Here is a 25701-nt window from a genome sequence, read left to right on the forward strand (position 1 = left end):
CGAATTTGATCTGAAGGACACATACACCTTTGCTGACTCCTCTGTGACCTGGGCGAGCTGACTCCACTGCCTCAAGCCAAACCTGTTCGGGCAGTTCCTATCCCAGTGGCCGAATGAGATTAGTATCAAGGCACAACATGTCATAAACCTTTCATCGCACACAAACTATGCCTAATCTTGCACACACCTGTCCCTGTTTCTTGCTTTATGACTTGCTTTACGAGGAGGAGGTGCCCGATTTTATTGGGGGTCTGTCGATATCTGATGGAAGTACTGGACCTTGCCGGGTAATTAATTATGAGCTGGACGAACAGAAATGTGGGCTTGTCATCATGACTCTGCTTTTTCCTTTGTAGTAAAAATATTTGGATGGTCAACTGTAAAATAAGGAATGTTTGCCTGAAGTTTATTATTTTGTATAAAAAGAGAAGGCTGGCTTTGTAAATTAGAGCAGTCTCCTGAGAACATACATGCTGTTGTACTTCTAGGATACCTGTTACTGGTTGCAGCCAATAAATACGATCTTTGACTTCACCTAGAAGACTCTGTGTTTCTGTAGTCTGAAACAGGAAGGACTCAAGGTCTTTGGGTGTTCTCCCTGGCACCATTGGGTTCCGAAAAACCCAATACCTCAGTTGGCGCCCAACGTGGGGCGGTATCAGCGGTACCGGTCCAAGCCAGAGGTTCGTGATGAGCTTCGTGTGAAAATTCTGGAGGAAGGCCATCCACTTCAGAGACCCCTGTATGTCGACGTGGTCCGAAAGTCTTTGCTGTGAGGTTCCCCGCGTCCCGACGGCTACGAAGGACTGCTGCCCTGACTATCGCCCTGTTTTGGACCCTTGATGATTGGTAGAGCGAAACGATAGACGAGTCTTCTGGTGACGTCATCGATAATCGATACTTCAGTTAAGTATAAGTGGAGTGTCTCCCAGTCCTTAGTTTTGTTCTTAGTTTGGTATCCCTTTGGGATCGCTTTGATTTGGAACTTGCAAGTGCCAAAGCCGAGGGACTCGTGTATTCACGAGACTATCGTATTCGATAATCCTTTGAAGTTTGAAGCTAGACTAGAGAGAGAAGATGCCTGGTCTTAGCAGACTTGGGAATTTGTTTTGTCTTGGTTGTAGTAAGGACTCCCGATTGGAGGACTCGTGTCCGGTACCTCCGATTGGAACTCCGACCTATAAATTATATGTGAAGCATGGCGTAGGCCCTATCACATATAACGAAGTATGGATCCGATACACCAGAAAGGATGGTGTTTTAAAATGACCCCAATATGGTAGCTTTGACACAGAAATTTTGGATAATCTAGAGGTTAAACTTTTTAAGAAGAAAGCCCGGCCGGCGATGTTTGACTCTTTTCGCCTATGGCGCAAAGAAGCCAAACAGAGAGAAATGAAATTAGCGAAGAAAAATAAAAGAGAACGAGGTATGTCAATGGTACAAGCTGCTGTTGCATTTAGGGATAATGAAGAAGAGCAAGAAAGTGAACAGATGAAACGAGTAAAAAAGTTAGCGATAGATAGATGCTACCCAGTTTTGCCGACTAAAGAACAGGAAGCAAGGAACGATCTTGAAAAAAGATCTGTTAATGTCACATCTCCTGAGTTCGCCACCCACTTATGCACAAAATGCTACGGCACCACCGCCACCAGATGTGGCTGTACAACCTCCGATTATTGTGCCTCCTGTGATTCCTCCACAACCAGCTCCTTTTCCGTTGATTACCGTTCCTTTGGCACAGCCTCCTCAGGGGCCGCCAACTTTGCCTTTTCCTACTACTTCTACGTCTGTTCCTAATGCTCTTCCTGCTCGACTCTGGATTCTTCCCTTATTCTTTCTTCTTCTCCTTCTACCAGACAGCGAATGACTGCTCCTTTTCTGGTTTCTTTTCTCCTTGGTTGGGACAATTGGGTATGTCCCCTGCTACAGAGCGTAGACAGTCACGTAGTCAGTTGCCTGACTCTAGAGAGAAAGAGATATTGGATTGTTTGGCACATAAATGGGTTACGGACCCGATACGATATGATTTAGAGTCTATTATGGATGTCTTCCATCAGTGGGAAGCATCGAAGCAGAGATACGTCTTTGAGAAAATGTGTGTTTTACTTTGCGAGGATTTAGAGGAAGATAATTCAGAACGCAATATGTCTGAGTTGTATCGTGTGCGGTTCAAATTTGCAAAAGGCACAATTGTAGGTCCTGATGTTGAGAAAGTAGTTGCAACATTGTTGTCGTTCAGGAGTGAGAGTGTTTCTCAGTCGTTGTTTGAGTCTGAGGTTGAGCGGAAGGCAAGACAATATCCCATGAGAGAGGTTCCCCCAGTTTGGAGGGAAGGGGACGCAAATGCTGTTCCAGCAATTCTGCCGCATTTTCAGCGTGTGTGGGTACATGTTCCATGGAAGCGAGCTGAAGTCCTGGCTCTTAAACAGACATTGCCTGATCCTCGTAAAAATCCTGCAGGATATTACAAAGAATTATCACAGACTGCAGGGTCCTGCATCATGAATTTAGCCGATATAGACATGTTGTTTGGAAATGTTGTCCCACAGCCTTTATGGGGAAAGATTCATCATGCGGATCATGATCAAGAGTTAGGCGACACATGGGTTAATATTGCTGCTGCTGATGGCAGACAAGTTGGTGGTGCTAAGCCCGAGCCTTTATTAGCAGAACTTCCTGGTAGGATTATTACGTATATGAAGACTTTAATGCCCGAATTGCGTGTTAATTGGGACAAGTTGTCTGCGTGCAAACAGAAGAAAGATGAGACTGTGTCCGACTTTTTCACGCGGTTTGAAGAGACTTTTGTAGATCATAGTGGTCAGGATATGTCTACGGAGGGTGGTCAGAGATTATTTGTTGACAAATTTGTACATAATTTGCTTCCTGAATTATGTAATAAGTTGAAGGATTCTGAGAGTGCTTGGGTTGTTTCCACATCAGCACAGATTTTAGCTACGGCCCAGTACTATGAAAATAGGCGCAAAGATGAGTTAGAGAAAGCGGATAAAAAGACTAAGGAATTGAAAACTAAAGTCCTTCTACAGCAAGCTTATCCACCCCGCACTAATAACCAGCGCGATTATCAGCAACCTCAGCAATATTCGAGAAACTCGCAAAGGAACGAGTCTTCTCAGCAACGTTTACCGTATGGTCCCAATCAGTGCCCGTATTGCAAAGAAGAGGGTCATTTCAAAAGTAGTTGTCCGGTTTTGTTACAGCGTACGAATGGGGCTTCTGGTGCAAGAGGCCGAGGTGTTCAACAAGCTTCTAGAGGTAGGGGACGTGGAAATTTCTCCCAGAACGCTCATTCTTTCCCGCCTCAGAATTCCATGAATATTTTCGACCAGCAGAATAACGCGTTTACTAGGACAGCTCAGTATTATGCTGATGACTACTATGCAGAAAATGAGTATATGGAAGGTGATGATTGCTAGGACAGCCATGGACAAAGAGAGGGAGTTGTTTCAGTTCCAGTAGATCAGAGTGGGCCTTATGTTGAGGTGATTACATCAGGTGTGTCAGAGCCTTTTTTCTGTTGAATACTGGTGCTACAAAGAGTTCTATTATGCACTCAAAACTCCCTGGCGCACCTTTGTCTGGCGAAATAAACGTTTCAGTAGGTTTTTCTGGTGCCCCGGTTAGGAACCCGATTTCTAGTCCTATGTCTCTTTCTGTTGGGCCTTGTGAATTCGAAGCACCCCTTATTCTTACGACAGGTTGTGGTGAAAATATATTGGGATTGGATCTGTTGAAAAGACTATATGCGACTTTGTACTGTTCTCCTTCGGGAGTACAACTTACATTGGGAAAGAAAGTGGTTTCTCCAATGTATTTGTCGAAGGATAAACTACCGACAGAATTGTCTTCTCTTCCGGATATTCTTTGGGCTACTGGACCTAATGATGTGGGTCTCTTAGAAATAGCGCCATATGTTGTAACATTGAAAGCCAATGTTAGAATGCCACGTATTCCCCAATACAAGATCTCTAGCAAAGGTGAAAAGGCGTTGTTAGCGATCATTTATGATCTGATTGAGAAAGATGTAATTGAAGAGACACGAGGCAACGTTTGTAATAGTCCTGTTCTGCCGGTTTTGAAGCGTACTGATCCTTCCCAGCCACCTGTTTACAGATTTGTGATTGATCTTAGGGAGGTCAATAAAATAGTTGTGCCACAGTTTCCCGTTGTTCCCGATATTACAGCCCTATTGACTATGATTCCAGCTTCAGCCACTTGGTTCTCAGTGATTGACTTGAAGAATGCTTTCTTCAGCATCCCGATTGCCGAGGAGAGCAGGGATATTTTTGGCTTCAGTTTGGGAGGCCGAAGCTTCCGCTTCAAACGCGCTCCTCAGGGCTACTGTGAAAGTCCATCAATATACAGTCAGGCTTTAAAAACACAGCTTGACACGATTGTTTTACCTGACGGCGCTACCCTTATTCAGTACGTCGATGATTTGCTGATAGCTGCAGATACTGAGGATATTTGTAAAGAAGCCACATTGTCATTGTTGCGTCATTTGTGTGATCTGCGCCACAAAGTCTCTCTTTCAAAATTGCAATATTGTCGACAAGAAGTAACCTACTTAGGTCAGCTCTTATCGAAGGAGGGAAGGAAACTGACCCCAGAAAGAATTCAGGCAATTGCAAAATTGAGTGTCCCAAGGACACAGAGAGAAGTGCGTGCTTTCTTGGGTATTACATCATATTGCAGACAATGGATACCGAATTTTTCCTTGCTGGCCAAACCTTTGGTGGCATTAACTTGTAAAGATACACCAAATCCCATTCCGTGGTCTGAAGAGTGTCAGAAAAGTTTTTCCGAATTGCGTAATGCATTGTGTTCGGCTCCTGTGTTGGGTACCCCCGACTACAGTAAGCCCTTTACATTGTATGTCCATGAGAAAGAGGGTTGCGCATTGTCAGTCCTGACACAGTCTTTTGGGGACAAACAGCGTCCATGCGCGTATTTTTCGGCGACTTTAGATCCGGTAGCCAAGTTGTTTGAGAGCCACTGCGGCAGCAGCTGTTTCTATTCGACAGTCTGCAGGGTTAGTAATGAATAACATGTTAATCGTGATGGTCCCGCATGCAGTGGACATTTTGTTAAACCGAACAAAGACACAGCACTTAACTAGTGCTCGATTGTCAGGTTATGAGCTGACACTGTTGGCAAGTCATGTGCACATAAAGAGGTGCAATATATTAAACCCAGCCACATTGTTGCCGATTTTGGCTGAGACAAATGATGATAGAGAAGATCAACATGACTGTTTTCTGAGAACTGAAGAAGAGACGAAAGGGAGAGTAGACCTTAGGGACACTCCGCTTCCAGAATGTGATGGTACTTTGTGGGTTGATGACTCGTGTTTCAAGTTGCCGAATGGTGATACGACTGCAGCATATGCTGTTACGACTTTGCATACGATTGGTGAAGCTGCACGTATCCCACATATTTCAGCGCAAGCAGCAGAGTTGATTGCACTTACAAGAGCGTGTGTGTTGGCAAAAGGAAAATGAGTAAATGTGTACATGGACAGCCAGTATGCATTTGGTGTGGCTCACAGTTTTGGACGATTGTGGAAAGAACGTGGGTTCCTGACTTCGCATGGTGCTAAGATTCAGCATGGTCAGTTGGTGAATGAGCTTCTCGAGTCACTGACCTTGCCATTACAGGTTGCAATTGTGAAATGCAGTGCACACAAAAAGGTTACGGATGATGTTGGTCGTGGGAATGCGTTTGCGTATGAAGTTGCGAAAGAAACTGCAAAGAATGCAATGAGTCGAATGTATGTTGCAGGCCCTGCGAGATGGATTGGTGATGTTGGTATGTGCGAAGATACGATTGAGAGCGTGAAGTCCATTCAAGCTGAAGCCACAGAGAAAGAGTTGAATGAATGGAGAGAAAGTAAGGGTAAACTGGATGCGAATGGTTGTTGGGTTGAATTGTCAGAATATCAGCGATGGTTGTTACCCGATGCGTATGTGCTTGCAGTAGTGACGATGGCTCATGGAATGGCTCATATCAGTGTAAAAGGGATCTGTAAGTTGTTGGCTCCAGTATGGCAAAATGCTGGAATCCCTAAGTGTGCAGAGAATGTGGTCAAGAATTGTATGGTGTGCCTGAAATACAATCCTGGTAGGGGAACCCCAACTCCAGCTGGTCATTTTGCGCCTCCAACGTATCCGTTCGAGGTTTTGCAGCTAGATTTCATCCACATGGAAAGGTGCAATAATTTGAAATACGTACTCGTTGTTGTTTGTGCCTTTTCAAGAGGGGTCAAAGCATACCCCCTAAAGGACAATACTGCTTTGTCCACAGCCAAAGCCCTTGTCAAAGAATTTTTCCCCAGATTTGGAATGCCTAGAATGGTTTGGAGTGATAATGGGAGTGAATTTGTGGGTCGAGTGATGAAGAGAGTGTGTGAGGGGCTAGGCATTCAGCAAAATTTTCACGCTGTAAATCACCCCCAATCAGCTGGACTAGTAGAGTGCTATAATGGCACTTTAAGACTGAAATTGGCCAAGATTCAAGCTAGCACAGGTCTTAAATGGCCTGACGCCCTGCCCTTGGCACTCCAATCCACAAGAATGACTGTTCACTCTAGAGTGGGGCTTAGTCCCTATGAAATTGTGTTCGGCCGCCCGGCTAACATATGGGGAGTGCCAAGGCCCACCAGGTTTAGCGAAATAGAGCACCCTGTACTGCTTGATTATTTGTATGAATTGATAGCTAAATTGCGTGTTTTACACCAACAGGTCCACGACACTCTACCTCAGGCCTCTGAAGCTCCAGGGCATCCTATCGATCCTGGATCCTACGTGCTGATTAAAAATTTTCAGCGAACAAAGAAAGACCAGCCCAGGTGGACCGGCCCTCATCTAGTTCTTCTCTCAACAAGATCAGCTGTTCGAGTGGAAGGAAAGAAACACTGGATCCACGACAATCATTGTAAGAGGGTCCCACTGCCACTTCCGTACGACTGGTGGGTCCAGGAAGGGATTGCTGACTCTGAAACCGAGACCGTGCCTCGTTTCCTACCTTTTAGCGATGCACGTATAAAAGGAACAACTTCTGAAAAGGAAAGCGACAACATTTTGCAAGAAGCTGTGCCTCCGTCAATTCGATTGAACACAACAGAGCCTGAACTCCTTTTCCAAGACCAGACAGCACCTGGCAGAAACCGTTACAATTTGAGGCCAAGAACTATGACTATGGACAAATAAAATATTTCTTTTTACTTTCTATTGTGCAGCTCTCTCATCCAAGAAACTTGTCATTTTTGTTTTTCGAACCGCCATCCGGTTCTGCTGCTAGGGTTGCGGTTGCCCAAGTCTTTGGAGTGCAGCTGAAGACGGTTAGGTCGACAGTTCTGGTTGGTCTAAGGGAGTTGCCCTGGACTGACAGAAGCACTCTTCAGCAGAAACACCCAACCACCGCGGGCAGCAAATTAGAGAGGAAGGAGTTTTCTGAGATGGGGAGACCTGCCAAACGAATGAACTTTAAAGATGAAATGTGTATATTAATGTCAAAGAAGAGATCGTTGATATGTTGTATTTTTGTGTTGCTTGGTGTCATGATATTTTTAATAGGATATGTTTTATACACTTTTCAAGTTTCATTTGCACCCTCTACCCAGCCCATACCTCCTCCTACTGTTTCCTCGCACTCTTTTCACCCTCTGCCTGAACATGAGTCCTCAAGAAGATTAGAGTTTATTAATAACTCTTTCATTCAGCTTTTACACCAACACCAATTAGTAGTAAACACAACTAACTGCTGGGTGTGTGGTCTTATGCCGCATACAACAGACAAGGGTATCCCATACCTGGTCCTACCATTTAGCTACAATGGTTTATTATGGGCATTCCAAACAATGTTCATATTTGCTATTGAACCATATTCTCCACATTCCACGAAAAGTAACTCAAGCAACAAAGCACTAGTAGTAAGAATTGCAAATATGAGCAGAACAATTGACTCGTATAGATCGATCCCTAAAGATGAGTTGCAAGCCTATGTAAAATGGAATATGACGAAATATGGAGTTGCTTTAAGTGAGAACCAGCGAGCGAAGAGATCCTCCTCTATTTGGATTGTACCCCATCAGGGTCACCTATGTCTGCAAGGTAATGGCAAAAATCCCAGAGCTCAGTTGGGGAAGAGCGTCTGCACGGAAACTTATATGTTTACATCTCGAAATTCCCCTTCGTTCTTAGCAGCTAAGGGTACTTATTTCATCTGCCATGATAGAACCTATACATAGTTGCACCCTGACTTCTCTGGCACATGTTTTGTCTCGTTCCTGTTGCCTCCCACCTACACGGCCGCGGCAGATTACAATAGGACAAGGATAGTTAGAGGTGTCATCAGTAAAGAAGACACTGCAGGACAAGAATTCGGAGATTTTGCAAAGGGTTTTCTGCCGTTTTGGGGGCTGATGGTGAACAGCAGGAACATAAGGCAATTGACTAGGGTGGTTGAATCCACCATAGTTGAAACTGCCGGTGCCCTTAGTAATTTGACTGCTGAGCTCCAGTCGGATCGCCTTATGACTCTCCAAAACAGGGTCGCGTTAGATGTCATACTTGCAGACCGAGGTGGGGTATGTAAAGTGATCCAAACAAGTTGCAGCATTTTTATCCCCGATAACGCTCCGACAGTATACCAGGCCATCTCCAAACTGCATAAAATCTCTGAATCCATTCACGTGGATGAAGGAGACTGGTCCTTGATGGGGTGGTTCTGGGAACTGATATCTGCCTGGGGATGGAAGATTCTGATAGTCGTTGGGATGATCCTAGCTATCCTTTTCCTGTTCTGTCTGTGTGTGCAGTGTGCTCCTGCAATATGTGGCCTCTGTGCTACATCATGTGTAAGGAAACCTGTGTCAAGAGACGAACTAAGTAATAGGATGATGCTACAGCAACATCTCAATGACTTTAGGAATACAGACATCGACTCAGATTAGCATGAGTATAGGTTATTGCCTATGTAAGGGCAAAAGGAGGGTCTGTGGTACTGAAAATTCTGGACTCAGCTATTCTGTGGTACCGAAGTTCTGCACTCGTGTCATAAATATCATTGTATCATGACGATTTTGGTACTAGCAGACCGGTAATGACTTAAATACTATACATAAGCATTTTCGTCACGATCGAGTGACGAAATCACCCTTAAATCGAAGTTTTCGTCTTGAACCATCGGGTTCCATTTTGTGAGCGGCAGCCATTTTGTGATTGCCCTCACATAGCCAAATAACTAAGGCCGAATTCGATCTGAAGGACACATACACCTTTGCTGACTCCTCTGTGACCTGGGCGAGCTGACTCCACTGCCTCAAGCCAAACCTGTTCGGGCAGTTCCTATCCCAGTGGCCGAATGTGATTAGTATCAAGGCACAACATGTCATAAAACTTTCATCGCACACAAACTATGCCTAATCTTGCACACACCTGTCCCTGTTTCTTGCTTTATGACTTGCTTTCCGAGGAGGAGGTGCCCGATTTTATTGGGGGTCTTTCGATATCTGATGGAAGTACTGGACCTTGCCGGGTAATTAATTTTGAGCTGGACGAACAGAAATGTGGGCTTGTCATCATGACTCTGCTTTTTCCTTTGTAGTAAAAATATTTGGATGGTCAACTGTAAAATAAAGAATGTTTGCCTGAAGCTTATTATTTTGTATAAAAAGAGAAGGCTGGCTTTGTAAATTCGAGCAGTCTCCTGAGAACATACATGCTGTTGTACTTCTAGGATACCTGTTACTGGTTGCAGCCAATAAATACGATCTTTGACTTCACCTAAAAGACTCTGTGTTTCTGTAGTCTGAAACAGGAAGGACTCGAGGTCTTTGGGTGTTCTCCCTGGCACCATTAGGTTCCGAAAAACCCAATACCTCAAGTGGGTATATCCTTTTATGCAAACAGAATTAGAAATTGTCAACAATAGTAGACCGATTGTCAACAGACACAGCTGGAGGATTTTTAATGGTAAACACTGAAATGTTTGCTATGAGAAGTATGGTGATGCAAAATCGACTTGCTTTAGATATAATTTTGGCAAAAGAAGGAGGAGTTTGTGGAATTTTGAAGGTGCAACACTGTTGTACCTACATTCCTGACAAAAGTCAAAACATTGAGAGATATATTACAAATCTTACAGAATTGCATAAGGAGGTTGAATCAGTGGAGGTTGACAGTGTTCTTGAGAAACTTGGTAGAAGTATTTCAGCAGTCAAAAATTGGTTTTATGAAATAGGTAGATCTATGATTCGGCAGTCTGGTGCCTACTGATGTTGTGTGTCCGCTGATAGCGCTTAGATACCTCTGGGTGATATAGTGCTCTACAAACTTATAATAACATAACATATTACAGGGAAAAAACTAATTCCAGTTACTGTAATAATAATAGCGATCTTAGTTTTAAGATTAAGTTGCCAATGGAGAAAGAGAAGAAATATCAAAAGATCTTTAAAGAAAGTAATTGAAGAAAAACAAGACAGGGAACGAGAAAAAGGTGATATGGAGATGGAAGAGTTTAAAGAGAAGCTTTATCAAGACAGAAAGAAAATGGAAGAAACTAAAGTGAAACGCATACTAATTAAAAGAATTTGAAACATGTTGAGACACAAAATTTACACATTTTGGGGAGATATTTGGTGATAAATCACCAAAGGAGGGAGTTGATGGAGCAAGGTGGAAACAAAAATGTTTGTATTCCCCTTGTGAAGTTACTTCTCCATAACAGTAATATGCATTAATTGTGTGGTTGTGAAATTAACCAACATAGAATAGAATGCACCTACACAAATATATGTGGGATACTAAATTGCATGTAATTGCAAATTGTAATCTACTAATTTGTAACGTATTGTGTCCTAAAAAGTACGCATTTGTCATAATCTAATTGAAAATGCATGAATGTGCTTTCTGTATGTTTATTTGTGGCATAAATCAGGAAGATTGGTAAGTAAATCACGCATATATGTTGCTTAAAGCTATGTAACTACTAACTGGGATACTATTAGTAGGGGGGAGGTAAACAGAAGGGCTTTATTTTTCAAGTTTATGTTTATTTGTGTTTGTTTCTATAATAGTTCCTAAAATGTGGCCTATGTGGCTAATACAAAATGGAGGCTGACTGCCACTCTGAGTTTGCAAGAAAATACGCATGCGCAAGTTTGGAAAGTGCTAAGAGCAAGCAGCCTGTGCCTGTACAGAATGGGTCAAGGACAGTGTGGCATGCATCTTGGAATGGATGCCAACTTTTTCGAATATGAGCATCTTGAACGTGGGAATAGGGCATCGAATAACAAATTAAAGGACACAAGCGGAAGAAGTATGACATGAACAATGGGCTTACTATTTTTTCAAGTATAATGATGACTCTGTGGAAATTGAACAATAATGTGATGAGGTGAGGCTCATCCACCCCTCAAGTGACCAATCACGGACAGTCTAAGACCCCAAAGTTACAACTTTTAGATAGATAAATTAGTGAAAAAGGGTATAAAAGAGAACATTTGGGATGATGAAAAGAGTTTACTTTTCCTATTTTATCTTTGCACCCCGACATGCTGTTGGTATGCGCAATTTTCCTATGGCGCAGGGACTTTTAAATTTTCCTGGACTTTAACATTTGAGTGGGTGCGGAGTCCTATGAAAGCGGAACATCGAGAGAGATAGAGAGGTGTTCTTTGGGAACTAATCTATCCTTATGCTGATATCTGTATTTCCCCATTTTGGTAATATGAAACTTTTCTTTTTTTTCCAACTGTCATATTAATAAATGAATGTTTTAAATCTTAAAACTTTTCCTTCCAGGTTATTGATATTTAAAATACATTTTCTTTGAAAATATAAGATAGAGGTCATGCTAGGAGAACTAGTCTCTAAATAAAAATTAAATAAAAGGAGAATTAAGCTGGTCTTGTTGTCCTTTAGTTAACTTTTACTAGCTGATCCATTGACAAATAATGGTGGGGTGTTTTAAATGTTTCCCTTAAATCAAAACCATGGTACTAGAAGTTAAACTGCAGATGTGTATAGTGTATAAATTTAGTTTTACATACAAGGGGCCGCCGCACTCCAAGTGTACTGGGTTAAGCTGAAGTAGTTCAAAGAACGAGAGTTCGTTTAGGGAGCTCAGGATGTTGTCCCTGCTGTCCAGGAGAGACAAAGTGAAATAAACAGAAAAGAACCTTGTGGGTACAAGGTGGATAACCTGATCACTCCTATATGCTAAATAAAGCAGGGGGGGCGTGGCTTGGACGCCGATGGCGATGGTCGCCTGAGAGCTCGGCTCTGGGACTGAGCCCGCTTTTATCCTGCAGATCGGGGACCGTGGGGCACCCCGACCCCCACAAACCGAAGATCGGGTTGGAGTAGACCTGCTGAGACACTCGAAAACCAGTTGTTCCGTTGGAAAAGCGAAGTTGCGAGGACAACAGAGCGGAGCCCAAGATGGCGCCCGGACCTTCTCGATGGCTTTGCCGAGACCCCATACCCGTGGACGCCGGGCAGATCTACATGCATCTTCTCCACATCCTATCTTTCCGAGAAGCGACCGTCCGGCTGATGGTTTGGCAGTGTCTAGGCACCGTGGCCATCCCTGAATGGATTGTTAGTCGAATTTTTCGGCGCAGGCTGGTCATGAACGGCCGGAGGCCCTGAGCAGAACGACAGTGCCACGAGAAACGCCCGGCTGCCTCCCACTGCGTACCTGAAGTCGCTGGAGCCCTGAGAACTTTATGGGCAGCACGGCGACCTGGTGCCATAGGGTCTCTGGTAGCACTAGTGACTCTCATTCGGGGTCTTCCTCGACCCGACGGGCCTACCCAGATTGGGGCCGATCGCCCCCGCCTTCCCCCCGTTGGCCTCCGGGGACACAGCGGTGGCACGTCCCGAAGAATCGGAGGAGTGGTAGGGCTTGGCGAAGACGATCGAAGGCCCTCTTCAAAACGACCACGTACCAGGAGAGCCATAGTCGACGCCCACACTTGGTAGTGCCTCTGCCGAACTTTCCCCCACGAGACTCATCCGCCATGGGGAAACCTAGGGGGCCCAAAGGGACCACCCCGGCCGCCTCGGACACGGAGGCGCCGGATAAGGACGATCGAGTTGACCCGGAGAGCTCTGGTGGTCCCCATCTACAACAGCAATTCGACCGGGTCCTGGAGGTGATCGCAAACACGCGATCAGCCCTGCAGCAAGACATCGCCCAGGTTGCGACGAGTTTGGGCCTCCTCAGGGCGGACCACGGCAAGCTCTCGGACAGAGTTAAGGAGGTGGAGAGCTCAGTGAAGGTTCTGGAGCCAGCACAGAAGACTCTGGCCGCGACGATGAAGGATGCCCTGTCCCGGATCGATGCCTTGAAGAAACGGGCGGAAGACGCTGAAGGGCGTAACAGACGGAACAATATTCGGGTGGTGGGCCTGCCGGAAAAGATCGAAGATGGCGACATGGTGGCCTACCTAGAAGCTTGACTCCGGGACACAGTGGCTCCAGAGGGTCTGTCCTCCTTCTATACCCTGGAACGAGCACATAGGGTGCCGGCGAGGCCGCCGCAACAAGGTCGCGCCCCACGCCCGGTGGTGGCGCGTTTATTGCATTTTCAGGACAGAGACCTGATCCTCAACGCTGCCAGGCACAATGGCCCTTATCAGGTGGAGAATAGCCAGGTGAACATTTTCCCAGACTATACGTATGAGACCCAACGAAAACGGACCTCTTTCCTGGCGGTTAAGCGAGAGCTCCGGAGCGAGGGTGTCCAGTACTCGCTCCTCTTCCTTGCAAGGCTCCGTATTATCCTTGATGACAAGACCCAGTTCTTTGATACCCCGGAGGAAGTCTGTAATTGGCTCGAACTATATAGGGCTGGCAAAGATGACTTCGGCTCATCATCCCAGTTGACTACGGAGCCCGGACAACAACGTCGTTCCAAGAGACTCCGAAGCCGCCGCGGCAAACCAGGCAAGCCTTCGACTGTGGAGACTGTGGCGGAGCGGCGGGGAGTACTGGAAATGATTTCTAATCTGTCTGGTTCACAAGGCGGCCCCATTGTTGAAGAATCGGAACCCGGTGGCGAGGGGGCTCATACGGACACAGAGGAGTCAGAGACCGATAGTGTTCACTTGCCAGTGGTTACTCCAGACTCGGCTGAGGGCATGCTGGACGGGCAGGGATGACTGGGTGAGCTAATTCCATTTGGGTGGGGGTATGCAGCGGGGGTTGTGGAGGATGCGATTAATGCCATGATCCGCTGATGGGGTTGGGGGGCCCCAATCGGGCTGACGCTTTTTGACTCGGGGCTCGAATTAGTCTCGGTGGTCCGAGACTCGAAGGCCCATTACTGGCGCCCGGCCCACACCTAGCCCTTAAGGCTTCCCTGCGGTGGCGACCGCAGGATTAGACGGGGATCGGGGGGTTGCTGGGGACACGGTTTGGATGGGAACTGGATGGAGCTATTTGGGTCCTGTTCTGGGGTGGGTGGGGTGGGGTTTGTTTCAGACGGGATTTGGGTTTTTGTTGGGGAAGATGGCCGCCATCAGTGTTGACTTGATTGTAGCTTGTTTTTTGTTTGAGCGTTGGTGGAATAGCCCGGGACAAACAATGTGGGACAATGGCTGAGATCGCTAATGTAAAATGCATCACTTGGAATGTACGGGGGCTTCACACTATGTCCAGACGTCACAAGGTTCACGCTTATCTAGTGCGTAGAGGGGTGCAGATAGCGCTGCTGCAGGAGACGCATCTCACCAAGGCAGAAGGGGCGGCGCTGCAACGTAGATGGAGAGGGCAGGTCTACTGCACTTCATACTCAGCTTACGCGAGGGGGGCGCTAATATGGATAAGGGCTGGGGTTCCCCTGCAGGTTACAAAATCGGTGGTGGATCCAGAGGGTCGCTATGTAGCTATCTCCGGCACATTGGGGGGTAGGGACCTGAATATTTGTTGTGTTTATGCACCTAACGTTGACCAGCTTGCCTTCCTCTCCGGCTTATCGGGCTCATTGGCCCATTTTCTCTCTGGAGCCCTCTTACTGGGTGGTGATTTTAACTCAGTAGTGGACGTGGAGGCCGACCGCTCACACCCCCCCTCCCGGACTCTCCAGTCCGGCGAGTGGCTAAAGGGAGGAAGGAATGGCAGATGCACTGGGGGCTCACAGACATCTGGCGAGCGCAGCACCCTGACTCTAGAGACTATTCCTACTTTTCTGGCCTACACGAATTGCACGTGCGACTAGATGGGTTTCTGGGATCGGCGGAGTTGGTGTCCGCAGCTGTGCGCTCCGAATATTTAACTAGGACCATCTCAGACCACAACCCCCTTCTAGCATACTTCCGTTGGTTTCCCGGGACCCCTAGTGTGCCCACCTGGAAATTGCGCCCGGAGATCTTAGAGGACATAGTCTTTAGGGCGGACCTGGAGGACAAAATTTCTGATTATTTTGCGACCAATGGGGGCACCGCTGGATCGAGAGCGACAGAATGGGACGCGTTTAAGGTAGTGATCAGGGGCTATTGTATTTCTAAGAAGGTGGGTATGCGACGTGTCATCCTCAATGACCTGACCACGGCTGACCGGAAGCTCCGTGAGATGGAACTTCGCCGCCCTGGCCATCCTGAACTCCAGGAGCGTACGGCTGCGGCGAGGGAGGCGGTGGCGGCGGAAGTCGAAAGGCTACGCTGCTTCGATTATAAGGCCTACACCACTAGGTCGCTCACGGAGGGGGATAAGTCGGGCGCGCTGCTAGCATGGTTGGCCAATCCCTCATGCCGGACCTCTCTGACGACGTCCATGCGCACAGCGGGGGGGCTTGAGGTGCACACTCAACCGGAGATATTAGACTGTTACCAGCGCTACTACGAACGGCTATATCGCAGTAACCCCACCAGAGACCCCACCCTGATTGATGATTATTTGCAACCCTTGGAGATGCCAGCGCTGCAGCCCGATGTGGCGAAGGCCCTGGGCTCCGACATCGAACTGGGGGAAATCCGTAGCGCCATTAAGGGGATGGCGAGGAATAAGACCCCGGGCCTTGACGGACTCCCGGTCGAATTCTACTCCACCTACGCAGACCTATTGGCGCCCCGACTGTTGATAGTCTACAGAGAGGCGAAGCGTTTGGGACGTCTCCCCGGCTCGATGTGTGAGGCCTTAGTAGTTCCCCTCCTCAAACCTGGTAGAGAGTCAGCTGACCCGGCGTCTTACCGTCCGTTGTCAATGTTAACGGTCGATTATAAAATCCTAAGCAGCATATTGGCATCGAGGCTGCTAGGTCACATGCACGCTTTAGTGCACGAGGACCAGGCAGGATTCATATCCAAGCGTAACACGACCATGAATATTCGCAGGTTGTTTCGCTTGTTAGGGGAACCGCTCACGGAGGCCCTGTGCCCGATGGGCCTTTCGGTCGATCTGGAAAAGGCCTTCGATAGTTTGGAATGGGACTACCTGCGCAGAGTGTTGCTGCGCTTTGGTCTAGGGGAGGGCTTTGTCAGATGGACCATGGTGCTTTATGCCTAGGCGTCGGCCAGGGTGAGAGCAGGCCCACTGATCTCCCAACAATATCCGGTAGAACGAGGCACGAGGCAGGGATGCTCGCTGTCCCCATTGCTCTTCGCGTTAGCGGTGGAGCCACTGGCGCTGTCAATCCAGTCCGGAGTTTCTTTCGGCGGTTTGCAGACCTTATCTGGCCAGCATTATATCTCGCTATATGCTGATGACCTGCTGCTCTTCCTCGAGGATTTGAATACCGCTTTGAATGGGGCTGCTGAGGCACTGACGTCTTTCGGGGAGGTCTCGGGCCTTCGGGTGAATTGGGCCAAGACTTGTCTGTTCCCGGTTCGCAGGGGAACGCCCAGACCCAACACCAGCAGAGAGATTAGGTGGGAACCTAGCTGCCTCAAGTACCTGGGGGTATACATATACCATGACCCCACCGACCTCTGGACGGCAATATAGCCCGCTGTACTCGCGTGTTGCGTGGCAGTATGGACTTTTGGGCTACCCTGCCACTTTTGGTGGCGGGGCGGATTGCACTATTGAAAATGGTGGCACTTCCCCGGTTGCTATATTACTTTCGAGCGCTTCCGATTTGGATCCCGCCGGCCACCTTTCGGCTATTGCGATCCATGGTGGTGGGGTTCCTCTGGGGATCGGGCCGCCGGAGAGTGGCTCTCAAGACGCTGATGAGACCAAAGTCAAAAGGAGGCCTTGCGGTGCCAGATTTTGAGAAATATTATCTGGCAGCTCAATTGCAGACCTTCACCCAGGAAATCACGAGGGAGTTCCATGGCCCGGAGGTTGGGAGGGGTACGGGAATGCCTAGGCATGTTATTTCCTTCATCGCACTGCGCCAGCGTCTGGCCCTGCAGGACCTGACGCTCGAAGAAAAGACTATTAGATTATGCTGGAATCGCGCCCACGCCCGGGGACAGCTGAGGCTTCCATATGCACCAGAAATACCGCTAGGGATGCTGACGGCCCTGCCTCACGGGGGAGACTGGTCGCGCCTAGGACAGTGGGAAGACGCAGGATTGCAATTGGTGGGGGACCTTTATGAGGACGGGGTGTTACTGCCCTTCCAAGAGATTCTAGACCGTTTCGATGTTCCCCGAGGCGACTTCCTCCTGCACACGGCTCTGGTTAGAGCGATTCAGACGTACTGGAAAAGTGGGCTAGAAGAACCGCCTACGTCTCCGGTGTGCCAGTACGTTATGATGTCCGCGGGGACGGTCAAGGCAGTCACATGCCTGTATAACAGATTGATTACCGAGGGCTTGCCCCCCCTCACCACACTGCGGAATCGTTGGGAGGCCGACATAGGGAAAGAGATACAGGAGACGACCTGGTCACAACTCATGCGCCGAGCCTGGAAGGGAGCACGCCATGCCCGGTTTCAACTGGTTCATTTTTACATACTCCACAGGGCTTACTTGACCCCGGCGAAGATTCAGCAATACTTCACCACGGATTCAGCGGATTGCCCCAGATGCCGAGCGCCTGAGGCAGACTTCATTCATATGTTGTGGTCCTGCCCGGCGCTGTCCTCATACTGGCTTTTGGTCGAGGATACTCTAAATAGGATTACGGGGAGAACTTTGTTGGTCGACGCAGCGGTGTGGCTCTTACACTGGTTCCCGCATACCCCTAAAAATAAAATTTCGAGCTAATTTATTGATTTAGGGCTCGTCCTCGCTAAACGGGAGATAACCAGGAATTGGAAGGCAAGAGTTGGTCCGACGGGAGCTAAATGGCACAACGAACTTCTGAAGTGGGCTGCGGGGGAGAGCACTCTGCGATACCAACTGGCGAGGCGGCAGCACAACGAGAGGGCACTAGAATCAGCACTGGAATGGGAGACAATAGTGCAGGCCCTTAGAGATTACTGCGCTTCCAGCGATTCCGAGGGTGATGATGCAGCACAACCTGAGTCCCGTTAGACGTCCGTGATACGGATCTCAATACAGTCATCTGGGTTTTTTTCCCATAAGCTCTTCCTACACACACCACTACGCACTGATGGCGGGGTTGGGTGGGGGGAGGGAGTTGAATCATGAGACTGTTGGGTGGGAGTTTTTCTGTTAGGTTGATCTAGAAAAGCAGATGAAGCCCGTGGGATTATCCGGATCAGCTTCGGCGTTCTACCAGATCCCCACCTGTGTTTATATAAGAAGACGCCGCCCGACCCTTGGGTTGTGGGCTGAATGGCTGTGTACCCACAATGTTTTCTCACGGGGGATCGGATGAATCTACCCTTTTATTCCTGCAAATGTGTTGCTGATCTGACATGTAACTTTGGCTAATTCCTGCAATAAAAATATATTTAAAAAAAAATGCTAAATAAAGCAATAATCTGGTACTTTGTAAGTATGATGATTAGTTTTATTCACTATGTATCATCTTTGAGTTCAAAACAATTTCCGAATTAATTTCAAATGTTCTCCATATGATTGGATATCATGTTTTCAGTAATAATGTTCCAAAGTATCCAAACGTAAATCACAATCCGAATGAATAATTGTAATCCAAATGACATGAGTAATCAAAATCCCCGATGCATTTCGAGCATCCAGCTCTTCGTCAGGGGGTGAAGGTTGAACTGTAGGAAAAAGGAAAAAGGTGGAAGTAAATCAGGAACCGAGTGTTTCTGACAAGAGTGTGAAGTAAATCTGAGTGATCAAACGAGACTGAGGTACCTAGCGTCTCAGAGAAGAACAGTGCTGGCAGGTGACATGCCGGAAAGCCGGACTGAAGCGGTTTAGTCAGAGCGTGAGGTGCGGGGTGTATTAGAGAAAATGCCCGTGGTGAGCAGGTATAACAGTGGAGCATTCTGTAGGTGCGTGAAATCGGTGTCATGGGAGCACCCACAAGAAGATGGAGACGAAGGAAACAGAAGAGAAATGCGAGAGAAATACCAATAGTGTGCTGAAGCAAACGTGGGCGTGTGATTCCAAAATTACATGCACGCTAAGTACTGGGAAGGTAAAACGAGAGTGAACCGCTAACCAAGATAGTTCCAAAGAAACAATACCAACGATTCAAAAAGGCATGCACGCTAAGTTTTCAGAAAGGTGAAACGCGAGCGAAAAACTCACCGAGATGGATGTGAGATACGGCATTATCCAGTGTCCGCCATGGGGAAATCCGGAAGTGTGACGTAGGGTAGCGGCGCATGCGTGTTAAAAGGAATGGTTGAAAAAAGAAAGAAAACGGACTGGGTGTCAAAGGTCTGAAGTGTAGAGATAGAAAGTGCACAATGTAAACACGAGAGGTGTGTGTTACAAGTGAAAAACCGGAATGTGTGGAAAGACAAAGGTAAAAAAAACGGATCAAGGTATGAACATGAAAGGTTATGCCAGCATATAGCAAAAGTACAGTACATACAGTATGCAGCACAAAATCAAGAAGAACCAACATGAACACATTGCATGAAATTTAAGACAGTTTAGAGAAAGCTGCTAAATTCCAGGCGCTCATTGAGACCTTTAGGAACGGTAGACCCAAGTTTATAAATCCAGAACAATTCACGTTGCAACAAGTGTTTTTTGGGGTCAATTCCTTCCGGTTTTCCAACAACCTCTAAAATGAGGAAACAAATTTGGCTGTTGTTGTGATTGAATTTTGTAAAATGAGCTGAAACACAAGATTTTAAATTTTTGTTTCTAATGCTACTTCTGTGTTCGCTAAGTCTTGTTTTGAGTTTACGTTCAGTTTTACCTACATAAGGTAGGCCACAGGGCATTTCAAAAGATATACGACATTGGCGGTGTAGCAAGTTCCATTGACCTTGAGAAATAATTTTTTACCAGAACTGGGATGATTAATGTGGTTGCCAGCGATGATGTTGTGGCAATTCTGACAGTTGTGGCATGGGATGGTGCCTTTGTAGGTGATAGTTTCAGTGTTACGTGGTTTGATCAGTGTTCGTAAGTTACTGGAACGCTGGTAAGCAAAGATTGGCTCTTCGTTGAATATGTTGTTAAAGTCTGGTTCCAGTTTAAGTATTCGCCAATGGGTTTTAATGCTTTGTTTGATGAAGTAACTCTTGGTAGAGAATTTGGAAACAAAAACATTAGGTTGTGTGTCAGAACTTTGTGGCAGTTTTGGTTTCAATAAGGTGGAGCGATCAGTGGAAGCTACTCTGGTGTAAGCTGCAGAGATAATTTCTTTGGGGTATCCTCTGTTCAGAAATTTTTTCATAATACCAGAGCTGTCTTTCACAAATGAGGATTCAGTGGAGGCTATGCGCTTTGCGCACAGTAGTTGAGAGTATGGTAAATGCTTTTTTAAGCTCGGTTGATGAAAACTGGAATAGTGGAGATAGGTATTGCGATCAGTTGATTTGATGTGAATCGATGTCTCCAATTTGTGATCTTTAACTGTAATGTTTACATCCAAGAAAGCTATTTCGGTTTGACTGCATTGATGGGTAAATTGAATTCTTTCACTGATGCTATTGAGATGATTGTTGAATTGTTGTTCTGTGCCTGTCCATATCAGAAAAATATCATCAATGTAACGATGGTATGTTTTGAGGTGATTCTGCCAGGGAGGTACAGTGAGTATGTGTTCTGTTTCAAAATCCTGCATGAACAGGTTCGCATAAGAGGGTGCAGCACAGTTGCCCATGGCTACACCAGATAATTGGATGTAGAATTCGTTTTGGTATCTGAAGTAACTGTGGAGCAATGTGAATTCAATTAATTCCATGAGGAAGATTTGCAGTTCAGGAGATTTATTGGTTTTCAGTAAAGCAGTTTCTATTGCTTGGATGCCGAGATTGTGGGGGATGGACAGCAGAGACAACATCCTGAGCACCCTAAACGAACTCTCGTTCTTTGAACTGCTTCAGCTTAACCCAGTACACTTGGAGTGCGGCGGCCCCTTGTATGTTTTGCATTTTGACCTCCTGTCCATCCGCCTGCACCCGCTGATCACAATCATGTCTTATGCAGACATAGCCAACCTTACTTCCAACAAAGCAGATACTTTTGAATTCACAACTGAAGACACTGAACGCATCTACACTCTCATTCAGGAACCCGAGTGCGTCACCTCCAGTACAGGTTCTGTACAATCCAATATAAGACAACTTCTCTATGCGGCCAAAAGAGAGATCAACCAACGCTTACATGTGAGTACATTGATTCGATACCACAAAGTTTCGAGAATCCCTAGAGGATTACGAATACCCCTCAAATCTACACTATGTAAGAACAACATCAAATTTACAGAAAGATGGTATAGAATCTTGAACAAGTGTTCACTTGATCTTATCTTGTTAATTGTGGAGGAATTATCAAAAATGCTTGAAGATTTGTCTACGGAAGTGACTCAATTGAAAGAGGAGCTATCTAACAAACTTACCACAGAGGTCTTAAATCAAACTCTTGAAGATGTAAATACACAATTGGAAAAATATACAAAAGAAATCAATGAGCGCAAACTGCGCAAGTTTAAAAGGGACACGGTTGATTATAAATTAGGGGAGGTGTACAACTGGGCCGAGATCTATGCGGCCAGGAGACAACAGAGATCCCAATTCAACAAATCAACTGAGGGTGAATCAACTTCATCTGATGAGTCCTCACACACACGCCAACCACGACAAGATACACGTCAACCTCCACGTCGCGCACAAACACAACCAGGAAGCATGCCCCCTGGCCAACCCCGCAAAGCGACGCATCTACCAGCCAGGCATCAAACCAAAGCACCGGACCGGTGCCTTTTTTAGGGTTAGGCACAGACGCAACCGGAGATCCCGGAGAACGCAATTTACTAGAGCAACAACGCCCTATAGCTCAGTCGACGAGAAGTCACAGAACATAATTAATATTTCTAGTGTGAGCATATCGGCTACACAGACCAAAGTTCTACAGAAAGGAATTACGTTTGTTCCCACTTACAACACCAATGACCTTGAATCTCGTGTGAGCTTGTATAAATTCATGCGCAAATTGCGATTAAGACATTTTTTTTCTAATGTTTGTAGCACCACCACGTCTACAGAAGAAAATACGATTTTGGATCTACGTCCCAAGAGTTCGTTCATAGCTCCAGTCAGTCACAAAACATTGGACATCTTTGAAGCACTCGTCCAAAAAGACTTCGATAAAATTCATACAACTTCAACACGCCACAAACAAAATCTCACAAGACAAGAAAAGATTGCATTGAAACAATTGTCTACCAACAAGGAAATTATGAATCTGCCCTGCTGACAAGGGCGGCGCTCTAGTCATCATGGACACCCAATTCTATCTTGACAGCGTAAATAACCATCTATCAGACGCCAACACCTACATGGAGATTAGCTCAGACCCGACCAGAAAATATGCGGCCATCTTCCAGACTCTCGTTGACAAAGCAGTTACCCTTGGAACCATCACCAACAAAGACCGCAGTTACCTTGTCAGAACTCATCCCAACGTGCCATATCTGTATATGATTCCCAAAATCCACAAGAATCTCAATAAACCTCCATTCAGACCCATTGTTAGCACAAGCAACTCTATCCACGAGCCTATTGGCACCTACATTGATCGTCATTTACAGCCTTCAGTGAAACAAATGACCAGTTATCTTCAAGATACGACAGATTTTTTATCCAAACGCATGAACATCACAATTGACCCACAAACACCTATTCTGTTATGCACAATTGATGTGAACTCTTTATACACATCCATCCCCCACAATCTCGGCATCCAAGCAATAGAAACTGCTTTACTGAAAACCAATAAATCTCCTGAACTGCAAATCTTCCTCATGGAATTAATTGAATTCACATTGCTCCACAGTTACTTCAGATACCAAAACAAATTCTACATCCAATTATCTGGTGTAGCCATGGGCAACTGTGCTGCACCCTCTTATGCAAACCTGTTCATGCAGGATTTTGAAACAGAACACATACTCACTGTACCTCACTGGCAGAATCACCTCAAAACATACCATTGTTACATTGATGATATTTTTCTGATATGGACAGGCACAGAACAACAATTCAACAATGCTGTAAGGTAAGAGCCAAACGATTTATAATAAAAAAGAGGATTTATTGAAGGTGGAAAGGCACAGAGCATCCAGCTGAACAGCAGGGCAGGCTTAAACTGCCAAACAGAGAATCTGGAACATAGAACCAGGAAGGCTCACGCAGGAGCAGGGTTCTAGTTCCAGCAAAGGAAAAGAATGAATAAAAGGTGAAATGCAACACATCTCCTTCCTATAAAACAAGCCAAACAGTACAGTGAAGAGGAGAATTAAGATAAAAACCTAGAAGGCATAACAACAGGTCTGGCATTGGTTTTAACTCTATGAGCCACAGATTGGGAGGGCAGAACACAGTTGCTGTCGTCATGAGAAGAACTCTGAGGAGAACATTTGTCATGAGTAGATGTCTGGGCAGAACCTGGAGGAACAGACTTACACTTGGCAACCCTCCTTATGTTCCAGGCTCTACCATCTTGGGTAATGACAGAATTCTTGAAAACTTTGACAATCTTAATGGGATTGCCGAACTTAGAAAGACCTTTGAGAGTGAACCCAGGTTTCTTGATCTTGACCCACTCGCCCACAACAAAATCAGGAACTTTCACATTCATTTTCCGGTCAAACAAAGTCTTCATAGTGTTCTGCTTGGTTTCAACCCGACTGGCCACTTGCGAGATGTCTAAGTGGTCAACCTTAACATCCAACTTCTTAACCCACCAGGGACAGATTTCGGAACTAGGAGTTCTCCCTCTCAGAAGCTGGAAGGGACTGACCTCAGTGACGGCATGTGGGGTGATGCGGTACATCCAAAGTCTTTCCCTTACCACATCCCTCCAAGATTCACCCGAAGAACAAGCAAGCTCCACAGCATTTTTGAGGACACGGTTAAACCTCTCAACCTGGCCATTTTCTCTAGGCTCATACAACGAGGTAGTGTGATGCTTGATACCACAAGAAACAAGAAAATCCTCCATGTCCCGAGAGATAAGTTGAACGCCATTATCAGTAATAAGGATTTCAGGGGAACCCTCTCTAGCAAAAACTTCCCTAAGGAAAGAAATGATGACCAAGGTGGTGGCACAGGAGACAAACTTAACTTCCGGCCATTTGCTGTGATAGTCAATTAAAACTAAAGCAAAACGAGCATTCTCTGGCAGGCGATGGAAAGGACCAGAAATGTCAAAAGCTAGCTTCTGCCAGGGATGGTCAGGCCAAGAAACAGGATGAAGGGGAGCAGAAGACACCTTAAGCATCTTATCACTACTAATGCAATCCACACAGTCACGGACAGTTCTGTCTACCATCTTGTCAAGGCCAGGCCACCAAAAGTTGGTCCTAATGAGACGTTTCATAGAGGACATTCCAATATGAGTCCTATGGGCCAAAGAAAGAATCTTGTTGTACAAAGAAGCAGGAGGAATCATTTTCCCAGCCTTAAACAAAATCCTTCCTACAGCCTCAATCTCAGACGAAACCTGACAAAAAGGGGCAAATTCAGGTAAAACAGATTTGTCCTTGGGCCAACCTCTTTCCAAACAGTCAAAAATAAATGAGAAAATAGGATCCTTCTCAACTTCCGACATCCACTCAATCTCAGAGATACCCCTGAAATCACTAGAAATATAGTCATTGACCACAGAAACAATATCAATTTCACGATTATCTGGGTTGGAACCAACATCAGGGCAAGGCAACCTGGAGAGAAAATCCGCCGTGACATTACTCCTACCAGGAACATACAAAACCTCAAAATCATACTCCTGCAACTTTGAAGATAAGCGTGCAATGCGAGCAGTTGAGTTCCAACCTCCCCCAGGAGACAAAATTCCAACCAAGGGCTTGTGGTCAGTTTTAAGAATGAATCTGTTGCCCCAAACATAATTGCGAAAATGCTCCACAGCCCATGTGCAGGCTAACAACTCCCTTTCGATGACCGCATACCTCCTCTCAGTGAGAGATAGGGTCCTTGACACAAAGGCAACACACCATTCTTCTTTGCCAGAAACCTGACCTAACACAGCTCCAAGACCATAACAACTGGCATCCACGGTAATAATGCACTTCTTGTTAAAAGAGAAGGATCTCAAAGTGGGAGCATTGACGATATCTTCTTTGATAGAAGAAAAGGCAGACTCCTGCCTTTCAGACCACACAAAGTCTGAGGACTTCCTGGTAAGCTCCCTGAGAG

The sequence above is a fragment of the Lissotriton vulgaris genome, chromosome 3_1 (assembly GCF_964263255.1).
Source record: "Lissotriton vulgaris chromosome 3_1, aLisVul1.2, whole genome shotgun sequence".
Taxonomy (NCBI): Eukaryota; Metazoa; Chordata; class Amphibia; order Caudata; family Salamandridae; genus Lissotriton; species Lissotriton vulgaris.